We start from the raw sequence: 11,864 nt of genomic DNA, 5'->3' as shown, positions 1-11,864 counted from the left end.
TATGTGGAGCTCTAAATTCTGCTAGGAATGGGCGATTGAGTCAGTAAAATGTGTGTTCGGGAGCTTCATTCTAAAAGACTACCGTTTATTTAAATGCGACCTTGTCTTCCTTATTGTAAGATTCACCAAGTAGATTTGAAAATTCTGAGAAAAATACCTTAGAATTTAAACGGAAACCACAGCTCATGACTTGGAGAATTAAAAACAAAGGAGCGTTATTTCTCTTCGGGCCACTTTGTGTAATTCCCAATCTATGTTCCTTGCTACCTTAGCTCCTTGTTGCAAATTCACAGATTTTAGTGGACGATGGAACATAAAGCACCAGCATAAATAAGCTTGTGGGTAGGTGGCTAAGGTTCAGGTTAGATTAATGGCAACTTTGTCCTGCTATCCTAGTGTAATTTTATATGTTGAAAATATAATGACAAAGGCATGTGAAGATAGAAGCTGCTTGCTAGAAGTAAGATAGCCAGACTGTAGCTCACCAAGCACCAAGCAAATCACAGGAATGATCCCTTATGTGAAGGTAAATGGCAATGGTCATGGACTAAGCCAATGATGATTCACTTAAGGCATGCCAATATATGTTTAGTTCATATGAAAATGAGTACTTAGATTATTCCCTTGGAACATAATAACTGGCCCCCACTGCCCCTTTCTCTTTCCAAGGCAAGGCAAGGCAACGACTCACACAATGGCTGACTTATGTACACTAGCATTACATAGATTTTGCAGAGATAATGATTCTTCAGAGGTTTCACAAGAGCATGTTGGTTCGACAAAAGGTTCGATCGACCATATTTTTGACCATTCATTGTATTCTCTCTAAATATGAACACGAAAACGTAGCTGTATAAACCATAGGTTTCTTTCCAATTCTATGCACCATTCAATGGCTTCTTTTTAAATATCTGGATAAAAATGTAAACAAGGGTAGATAAACACATACCATTTTTTTCCTTTTCAGTTCTACCCAGTTCATACTTTGCTCTGTACTGTACCATTTCCAAGTATCTTTGCCTCCACCAACTGTACAGAGATAACAAATATTTATCAGAGAAAAAGGTCAAGAGAACACCTAATTGTCCTACAATACACACTATGTGGTGTCTTACCTGATTCTCAGAGGTCCCGGGTACAAAAAGCCATGGTGCCATTGTTTACAGAAGAGGAACGCTGAAAGGTTTTTATGCGAATTCGAATGAAAAAATAAGATTGACAAATGATAAAATAGATGAAATTAAAAGGCAGTGACAGAGAAAAAATATCAGGCTAGGGTTTAATCGGTTTTATCATTAACGCACCTAACACCGTCAAAACTTGCATGCGTGCTTTTCACGCTCCTGCCGTACCGCACAGTCGATGTCCTTTCTTGCAGGCATGCTTTTCACGCTACTGCCGTACCGCACAGTCGATGTCCTTTTTTTGCAGTGGAATATTATTGTGAAACCGGCCACGGCGTCCGGCACAGCCCATGAATGAGAACAGAGTAGCTATAATTGGGCAAGCACCCGGAGGCCTGCATTCTCATGAAGACCTTGAGGGCATCCTTGGGCTTGCATTAGAGTGCCCTTGCTGACCGCCATTGCCATGAGCGAGATCTTAAGGTGAACGGCGAGGACGAAAATTCATGAACCGTTTCAGTTTTGGATCAACGATCAAATTTTGTTCAATCGTCTAACACCACAAATCAACGGTGAACAATAAGACACGGCGACGGCTGGAGCAATTCATTTCAGAGGGAAACGCCTTACGGCGTAAATATTAAATGTTTCTAGTGGTGAATATGGTGGTTTGATATTACGAATAGTGTAACGAGGAGGTGGAGGAGTTGTTCTGAAAGTTATGGAAATTCTGGTCATATTTAGAGAAAATTTGGCAAGGATTTTTGTAAATCCAAGTTATAGTTGTTAAATTTCAAAATTTTAGGTGTCCTCAATGTTTTTGATGGTGCTGAATCCATTTCCACCATCAAAAACACGATTCAAATAGTGACTCTACAAGATTTTTTGAAATTTTTTTCCCTGAATTCCGGCCACTTTTGGCAGTCTGGGCAATTCCTCCGCCTCGTCAGACATTGATATTATATAAAAAAATTTATCAATATTCTAGTCAACTTGCTTTTTTGCATTGAAATTCATTGAAATATTTGCAATATTTTGATAAATTTGGTAGAGATTTTTGTAAATCTAAGTTATATTTGTCAAATTTTTGATGGTGCTGAATTCATATTCACCGTCAAAAACATGATTCAAACAATGCAACTTCAAAATTTCTTGAAATGTTTTTACTTGGATACCATTTTCACCATCAAAAACATGATTCAAACACTACAACTTAAAAATTTCTTGAAATTATTTTAGTTGGATTCCAACCACTTTTGGTTGTCACCAATTCTTCAACCTCTTAGGCCTAATTTTTATAATGAATATTTTGAATATTATATACTAAATTAATGAGTGATTTAATATTTTTTTAATAAATAATATTTTATGATTTAATATTTTTTTATTAAATAATATTTTATTATCATCCACTAAATATGTAAAAAATATTGGCCTAGTCTTCGACCTTTTGGAAAATCTGGTAGATGGATTTTCTACTTTCCCCGATTGATGTGAAAGCATCTCGTTCTTCGACCACCGTCTCGACCACCACCATTGTCTCCAGTCCGTTACGCGGTTATGGAAATGGTTGAAATTAAAACTCATCATCCATGGCTTATGTGGATGATCCACCATGAGCATGATGATCTGAATTATCCATAAATTAAAAGCTTCACATAGAATTGAATTTGAATTTTCCCGTGGACTTTTAACATTCTGAATTTCCCTGCCCACTCTATTCGATTTTGATTTGCATGAGATGGTGGGAAAGGATAAAATCCAAGCACAAGCTAAGGAGAAGCAACTATTATTTTTGCAACCACTTACACACTTCAATGTTGTAATGATTGTCTTCGAGGTTAGTTAGCTGACTGCAGACAACAAGCACGGCCACACAAAGAGTTCACACCAAGGACTTTGTCATCAGTACCAAGATGGGAGTCTCGGTTCATCTGTTCGTGCTCGTGGAGGGGGAATCAAAGGAGCCAGAGGAGACTAGAAAGAATGAGGATTTGGGGTCCTCCTTGCCCATCATCTTCTACTTCAATGGTGGAGGGTTTTCTAGCTTCTCTGTTAGATAGCTAATCCTTGGGATTAACGTTGGGTCGGTTTGGGTAGTTATTGAAGTCCAAGAACTCCCGTGAACTAATTCTTTTGTTTCTTGTATGTATTAATATATACACATTGTACATCATTGTTTGAGATCAATTAATATACATTTGATTTGGTTTGCAATTTATGTGTCTTATCGTGGTATCAAAGCGAGAAGTTTATCCGCCTTTGACTTGAGCCACTCCTTTTGTGGTCATTCTGGGCATTCGTTGCTTCTTTCTCAGACTTTTGGTGAATTCCTATAGGCTTAATAGTTGGATTTGAAAGGAGATTTGAAGTTGTGCTTGCGCCTTCATGCAGACAGAGACAACAATAGAGAGGGTTGCTTCCTCAACGACGATCAAGGATGTGGCCTCCGAGACGACATGGCTGGATTGGATCGGTGAATGAAACAAGAATCAGTGAAAGAATGTGTCGACGATGAATTTTGGTGAAAAGACCACTGTGTTGTGAGTTCTATGTTGTCCACCTCTGGATGTTAGATAATGCCATCGTCACTACCCGGTAGTGATTGAGCACAACAACCATGATTTTCATGCATTTTTGCTCAGAACATGATAAAAGTTGATTTCTAAATCCATATTTTGTGCAACAGATTTGAGGAGGTTTCAATTTGACAGATACACATTTGTGAGTAGATGTAAAAAATAAAATTGTAAATTATTTGTTGAAGAAATGAAACCCATAAGAATATAAGTTGAACGTCAAGTTCCGGTCCAACTTGAAGTTGAATAACCACAACCGAAAAAGGAAGCTTGGAATTTAAAATACTATTTTCCTCTTGAAGACCATGTTGAGCTGCACATGAAGTCAATAGCAGGTAAGTCCCAGTTTCAGCAAGGACACGTTTATCACATCCATTGCTGTTTGCAAAATGCGAAAGAAAAATTGAATTCTTGGAGCTAGATTCCCAGTTTCAACGAGATGAACTACATGAATCACAAAAGAAGAATTATGAACATGTTCTTGTTCAGAACAACAATTTGTTTGAGCCCAATCATCAGTCATAAAATGATCAGAGTAATGAAGTGATTTCAAACGCAAATTTGGATGTAGTGGAAAGTCATGTTCAGGAAAATGTATGTGAGAGTCATTTGCATACAAATGTGAAGCCTATCGTCACCAAAAATTTTATAATACCATGGGAAGAGATTACACACAATAAACACAGAATTGGTTTAGGTTACAACAAGGACATTCTAGATGTATCTTTTCACATTCCATATTTTGCTAAACCTATACAATTCTGAAGTGTTGGATTTAGGGACGGTGTTGTTCCAGAACAAGTTGATAGATGCCAACAGTGTAATAGAGTTGGACATGTGAAAGATCAGTGTTTTGATCTTCACCATGTGAGCATTGTGGAAAGTGAAATCATCATACAAATAGATGTTCCAGAAAGATGACTACTGCAAGAGAGAAGGAAAATTTTGAATGGATTGCTTCTTGGGATTGGACAAAAACAACCAAGAAGATTTAAAAGTCACATCGAAGAATATGTTCCAGAGTGGTGACCACCTTAAATGATGAAGAGTACTTCTCACCCTCTATCCGACAAGGGGAAAATTGTTGATGGTCTGCTACAGGTTCGAGTTCGAGATGTCAAGCGAGGTTGAGTCAGATTTGAGTTGATTGAGTTGATTGAGAACTTCCATATTTGGAATTGTTTGAGGAAATGTTGTGACAGTTCCAGAGTTTGTGGTCAAATTAAAACCAAATTTTTTGTTGTTCTCGGAACTGCTATGAAGGTTTTAGAGTTAGTGTTGGTTGAGACCTTGATTTCTCCCATATTGGTTTGTGGTCATCCTTAAAAACCATTTCTTGAGAGACATTGAACTCTTGGCTAAGATGCATTTCTGCGTTTTGAGCTCTCATTCTTGGACTTTGGTACATCCCTTCGGATAAAGGGGGAATGTTAGATAGCTAATCCTCGGGATTAACCTTGGGTTAGTTTGGGTAGTTATTGAAGTCCAAGAACTCCCAGGAATTGATTCAACTGTTTCTTGTATGTATTAATATGCACACATTGTACATCATTTTTTAAGATCAATTAATATACATTTTATTGGGTTTCCATTTTATTTGTCTTACATTCTCTCCCCACTTTCTATTAGACGACATATTTTGCAGGCTCTTAGCCACGCTGATGACTCGTGAGTGTTGAGAAGGCTACCTCCTACGTTCTTGAATATCATCATCCCTAAGATAATCTAAGACCTCCACTTCTTTCTCTCCATTTCCATTCAATTCCTTTGTTTTTTTAAATTTGTCCTTCCATTCAATCACTCTAATATATAGAGAAATATGGGTTTTTTTTCTAGAATTCATATAGTTTTTTTCAGATTCGTAGTAGCCGAATAGGATCAATCTATGCAAAAACAATAAATTTAGTATTATTGTCATCAGATATTCAAAAGTCATTGCCTCTACAATTTGGAGGACAAATTGGGATGATGATGGTATTTCCTCTGAAGATTCATCCAAATAAAATTTCAGTATGGAAATAAGAGATGAATACAAGTTATATATGCCCAGGTTCAAAGCTCCCAGGGGTCAGATCAATTGAAGATGAAGAGTACTAATTGTTGCAGTATGGATTTGTACCATGTTCTGTGATTATCATTTGGGGAAAGCAAGAAATAAAGGTATCATGTCGAAGATTGGTCACACTCCATCACCCAAATGTTGTGCCCCCAGATGGGAAGGATAAGTCTACCCAAGATTTCATGGATATACACACTGTGTATACCACTCTATATAATCCTCGCTCCAAAGCTAATTATGATTGTCAATTGATCACATCCATGAAGGTTCGTAATGGTGGTATTTATGGAAGGCAACAATGGAGAGGACGAATTTGGGAAATTGAGCAGTGTTGGTGATAGAGATGGATCATTATGTGAATAATTGCCCCATTAAGGTGGTATATGACCAATCAATTTCTCTCTGAGATGTATGGAATTTAGTTGATGTATATATCATTTGAATTAGGAAGCATATCATTATATATATCGCCCATGTTGTCAATCCATTGCTTATGTCTATATTTACAAGTGGAACATATGTAATTATATTCACGATTAATAATTATGCATAATCTCACCTTCATTCCTTCCATAGAAATTCAAGTCATATTTTGGTTAAGTATATGGTCATTACAGTTTCTTGGTCTTTGTATTTATGGCTGCTTTGGCTTAGCTTTGGAATTCATTAGATTTGATCAGGTCTCATCAATAATTTGGGTATTTTTTTTATTTATTTTTTTTCTATTTTTAAAGAATTGAATTTATTTACACATTTATAAATACATTTCAAATAACAAAAAATGATTCCCACATTTAAAATTATATTATCAAATTACAATAAAAATATTGCAAATAATTTTTTTTTAAACTACACGAGTGCAAATATTTTTTTTTTTAACTACACCACAATATGATATTTTTGTTTGATAAAATTTGTGTTCTTGATTTTATTTTTATTATTTTAAAAAAATAAAAACTATTTTAATATTTAGAAATATATTTTAAATATATCTATATATATATATATATAACCAAGTTTTGAAAATTATTGTAACATTTAGAAACACATTTTAAGTAACAAAAAAAATACACACACATCCAAAATTATATCACTAAATTATAATAAAACCATTGAAAGCAAGCAACGGAACGGAAAATCTTAGAGGTAACCAAAGACATTATTTTGCAGTACACAATTACACCAAGCAATGCTCCTCTGAAGCTTTCATGGTTGTGGAGTAATGTGTAGTCAAAATCCAAGAACATATTGTTAGAGGCACTGGAGGTACAGATGCGCTACACTGAAGAATTGTCAGTATGGGTCAAAGACATCTCCAAAGAGTTCAGAGCTTGGAACACTTACATTAGAATTTAGCTCCATGTATAAGAAAATGACTTGTCAATTTGACGAGTCTTTGTCCCATTATCATTTTGTCTTGTATAGTTGTCGTTTCATTTGTAATTAGTCTTATGTAATAAATGATATGTAATGAAGTCTAAGGGACACATGTGTAATGTGCACAACCACACACTTGAATGAAATGAGTTAAGGATAAAATATGAATAGTCATAGAAATCATAGAAGTCAAAGAGTCACGAGGAAGCTCAAAGGTCATTGTAACTTGTTATAAATAGCTCCTCATAACTCAAGCAATAACTCAAGCAAGGGGCTTTTGGAAGGCTTGAATTCTATAGGTCTTGCCCTAGCTTCTCTTGTAATACATAGGAGATAGATTATTCTTTAGAGAAGCAAGTTATGGCTTCATGTTCCACTATTGGATACAATGTTTCATTCATGTAACAGTGTACTTGGGATATTAAGCTTTTAATCAGAAGCTCGATGAGCCGACACTTATGCATACATGTATTGTACATGTAGTTGGACTATTCTAGTTATGTTTATGGTACATTTTGCTTCATTTACATATTAATTTAATGAACTAATTCATTGCTTAGCTATGATTATTATTGAATGAGTGTTATGCTTTAAAGATTGTTGTTTATTATGTGGACTAATCTGCCTGTATTCAAAAAGTATTTCTCTTTATCCTCGGGTCCCCTTTTAGGATAGTACTATTAGTTTTCTAATAGGTGGCTTGTTTCCCTCACCAATTGTGGAAGTCTCCCTCATATACCTTACATTGGGTGTCTCACAAAGCTCACATTCTTGTCGCCCCAAGGAATTGTTGTGTTCTCTTGTGTTTGATTGTAACCAAGGCAGATCTTGAAACACCATTGCAATGGTGGGCACAACATATGATCAGATGGGGCTCCTACACCAAACGGTGTGAGGTCCAATTGGGACTTCACAACGGGGAGATCCCCTTACAATGTTGGTGACATTTAACACCATCAACACCTAGGTTGCAGAGGACCTAACTTAATGAAATTGATTATGTTGAAGATAATGTCCTTCCCCTTTAGAGAAACTACAAAGCGAGAATCACCATTGTAGAACCATATGCAGTCCACTGCTTCGTTCATCATCGCTCCATCAAAGAGGACATTTTCCTACAAGTGGGTTTCCAGTAAAAAGGGAGCCAATAATCACGCCCCCTATTGTGCAGTGGCATCAGGAAACCTCAATTCTACCTCCGCTTCCATCACCAAAAACATCACACATCTTCTTTGGCTTGCCTCCCACAACCTCACATACCTTCTCTAGCTTGCCTCCCACCACCTCAACCACCTTCTCTAGCTTGCCTCCCACCACTTCAACCTCTCATCGAGATGAGTTCACATCATAGAATTCAACAATGAAGCCACAGACAAGTTTAGCCCACTAAAAGGTTTTTTCTTTTTCTTTTGTGTTAGTTAATAATACAATTATTGACTTGAGCCCACTTTTCTTTTGTCTTAATTTGAGACAATTAAAAAATAGAGACGAAATTAAAATGTTGCCTTAAATAAATGTCTTAAAAAACCCCTTCTTATAGTAGTGCATCATGCCTCAAACTAGTCCTTGACTTCCCCCACACTAACAATGCAAATCATAACCCTTTCTGCCAAGAAAGAAGGCCCACCGAGACCGTCTGCTCACCCAGGCCCCCTACAAGTTGCACTGCTCACCCCCCATACTTAGTGGCTGGATTACGCACCCCATAAACCACTATCGTCACCAACAACCGAGCACAAGCATGGTATGCCTGCGAGAGTAAAGTATCAAAGGAACTCCACACCCCACTAAATGAAACCACCTCTTTCTAATAACCATAGAAATAAAAAAAACAACAACCAACTAGAGATGCCATTGTCTCTATATGCTGGAAATACCCAACCCAAAAACACTTCTAAAACCACACAAGAGACCCGCTAATACATAAACCATAATGCAATAGAGAAATGATAGGGAACCTATACTTTTGTTGCCGCAAGCAGGAATAGATGAGGCCCAGGTCGATCTCTAAACACCAAAGAGAGTATATCCCCACCTTTTGTAGCTATCACTCCGAGAAACTGACACCCACCAAAACACACACAAAGAAGAAAAGTCCCAACCCTTTTTACCTGCATAAGAAAATTGTGAGGCCCTTCCAAACATTTTGCCCATAGATCTCAGACAATTATCCCTTGCTCCACTCACAGAGCAATCGCACCACCCAAATTCTTGCAAATGTAATGGACCACTGATATCCTCAACCAGGGATTGAGGAATGGCTCATTCTTGAAGCCAACCAATGCGTCTGTCAAATTTCCTCTCTCCACAAACTTGCATATCATTTCCCCACTCTCGAAAAGTTCCCTCACGACCAGACGCATGGCAATTAAACACCTCCAATTCTTTAGAGCTTCCTTAGGTGAGCACCAAATTCAGTGTGCCCAACAAGATTAATCCTCATTAATTTTGCGTGGGTGAGATCTAGAGGCCACCTCACAAGCCACTAGTTTGCCTTTTGTCACCCCATCATGGTCTAATTTATTACATGTTATTGGTTTATAGTTATACATGGCTTTTTAGTTATTTACATAACAACATCATGTAAATATGACTTAGTATTATATATATTATTAAGAAATATATTTCCAATTCCAAATAGATGATAGACATTAATAATTCTCCAACTTAAGTATACCTCATACAACATATGCATTATTTCTTCCTTACAAATATATCATTAAAAATTTATTGTAGTTTGGTTTTATTAATTTACTCTTTCATCTATGAGATGATAATGATCAACTTATTGTTACTCTTATCCTAATATGGTGATTAAAAATTAATTCCACTTTATAGGGATGTGTTGAAGCCCCGAAAACCGGGTCGACAACAAGGGGGATACCCACACGGTCCGGACCTTGGTTGGCAGCTCCTTATCCGTTTGGTATAGTGGGTCCGACTGGGGATAATGGGACCAGTTTCCCAATCTAAGGGGTGTGTGTGTGTGTGTAGAGTTGGATGATGTTGATCTAAGAGTATTCTAAGCTAATTTAATTCAAACTTCTAAACTAACTCTATGCTATTGTAATCTAGTTGAGAAACAACACATCTAATCTACACTAACCCGGGGTGTATTTCTTCTATTATGCGATCTAAAGAGATTTCGAACAATAACTGGTAATAAAGATCATTCAACTATCATAAGAATAGAAATCAATTAAGATAAACCATTCTGCATAAAAAGTTAAGCAAAACAGTTGTGAACAGCATATCGCATAATAAGTTATTCATATATCAAGCACAAATAAATGACTCCACCGTACAGAAGTGCCAAATGGTAACCCACACATTCATGCATTAACATATAAACAACTGAAAACTGCATATCAATTTAAGAATATAAGCAGAAATTGGTCAAGAGATAAAAGTACCATTTATGACTGGTTCCACTCATAAGCTTCAAGGAATAATGATTTATCTCTACTTGTTCTAACATCTAATAAGAGTACAAAAGTGCAACATCAGTAGCAGACATTAAATGCAAACATTAATAAATCTCGATCCATCCATTCATCAAAAACCCCCTCCGAGGGTGCAAAAGTGCATGTTCTGAGGACAAGTTTTTTGACAAATTTCTGGACCCTTCTCCAAATGCCTGAGAAGGGTTTAAATACTGCTAACTAATTAATCTTAATTACATAAATTTAGGACATGGTTTCAAATGACCGCCCTTCTACTAAAGCAAATTTATTTCTAAAAATTGAATCTAATTTCTAACCATTTATGTATTTGCTCCTTAGTGCTGTAAGCAATGCAACATTCGCCTGGGAAGAGTCGGCTGGTTGTCTTCTCCTTTCGTTTGAGCTATGAAAATAGAAATAACAAGAGCTGGCACCGCTTTCTGACAAACTAGAAGATATTTTCCTCTGGCTTGGTGTATTCACTGTGTGTATACTTGGTAATAACCCAAATTTCTCTCAAACTGATTGTGCTGTTTCTATTTCGGTTTCCAGCCTTGCGAATGGCTGAATAAGTTAGGGACTTTGCTCTTTGAACAATTTTCTGTATTGAAAACTGCTTCCGTTCTTTGTTCCAGGCTTTTCTGGTGCATTTTCCTTCTTTAGCGTTTTTCTTTTTGCTTTACCCAGTCTAAGCTTCAGGATCTTTTGTAAACATGCTGCTTTTGTGCGCCTTTGACTCTGAGTCTTGGATAGTCTATTGCCATCAGTATCTGTTGAGTGATACTCTGGAATCCGCGGTCCTGCTGCATGCGGCATTCGTTTGCGAAGGCATCTCTTCTCTGTTCTCCGAGTATTGACGCTTTCCCCTTTTCCTTAGATGTTTCCTGCACATTGCTTTATGTTAGTTGCTGTCTTACAGTTTACGCAAAGGAAAAGAGTAATGACGAAAAGATTGACATGAAAGCTTTAAGCTCTAATGAATGCATAATCATGACACTCATAATGAACTGACTCTTCGAAAAACACAACACAATCCTTCTTGGATACTTTGGCGTACAATCATTAATTTCTTTTAAGGCGCGCACCCAATTTTGGTCTACAGACAGCTTTCCTTGAACACTGTGTCGAGGACATTTTGCGATGAGTGATGAAATGCATCGCAGTGTCGAGGATTGCGTCGTCAAGATGTGTCATCGCAGGAATTGATGATCGCATTCATCGTAGATCGCAAATCGCAGATCGCACTTTAATCATCCAATCATTGTGTGCTGCTTACGCGATG

General features: G+C 36.9%; 1 long non-coding RNA gene and 1 pseudogene across 1 annotated transcript; one reads left to right on the top strand and one right to left on the bottom strand.

The window, feature by feature from the left end:
* Nucleotides 1-388: 388 nt before the first annotated feature.
* LOC149210495 (uncharacterized) lies at nucleotides 389-1,750 on the bottom strand. The gene is made up of 3 exons (XR_016252287.1): nucleotides 1,305-1,750; nucleotides 1,116-1,176; nucleotides 389-1,029 (listed from the first exon to the last, which is right to left on the bottom strand). It is a non-coding gene; the product is annotated as an uncharacterized LOC149210495 (long non-coding RNA).
* A 1,115-nt stretch (nucleotides 1,751-2,865) lies between these two features.
* Nucleotides 2,866-6,100, top strand: LOC149210494 (uncharacterized; annotated as a pseudogene).
* Nucleotides 6,101-11,864: the final 5,764 nt, after the last annotated feature.

Source organism: Pinus tabuliformis, chromosome 1_2, assembly GCF_031772625.1.
Source record: "Pinus tabuliformis cultivar Carrire ecotype Pingquan chromosome 1_2, CPIR1, whole genome shotgun sequence".
Classification (NCBI taxonomy): Eukaryota; Viridiplantae; Streptophyta; class Pinopsida; order Pinales; family Pinaceae; genus Pinus; species Pinus tabuliformis.
This window is presented reverse-complemented; position numbering and strand designations above follow the sequence as displayed.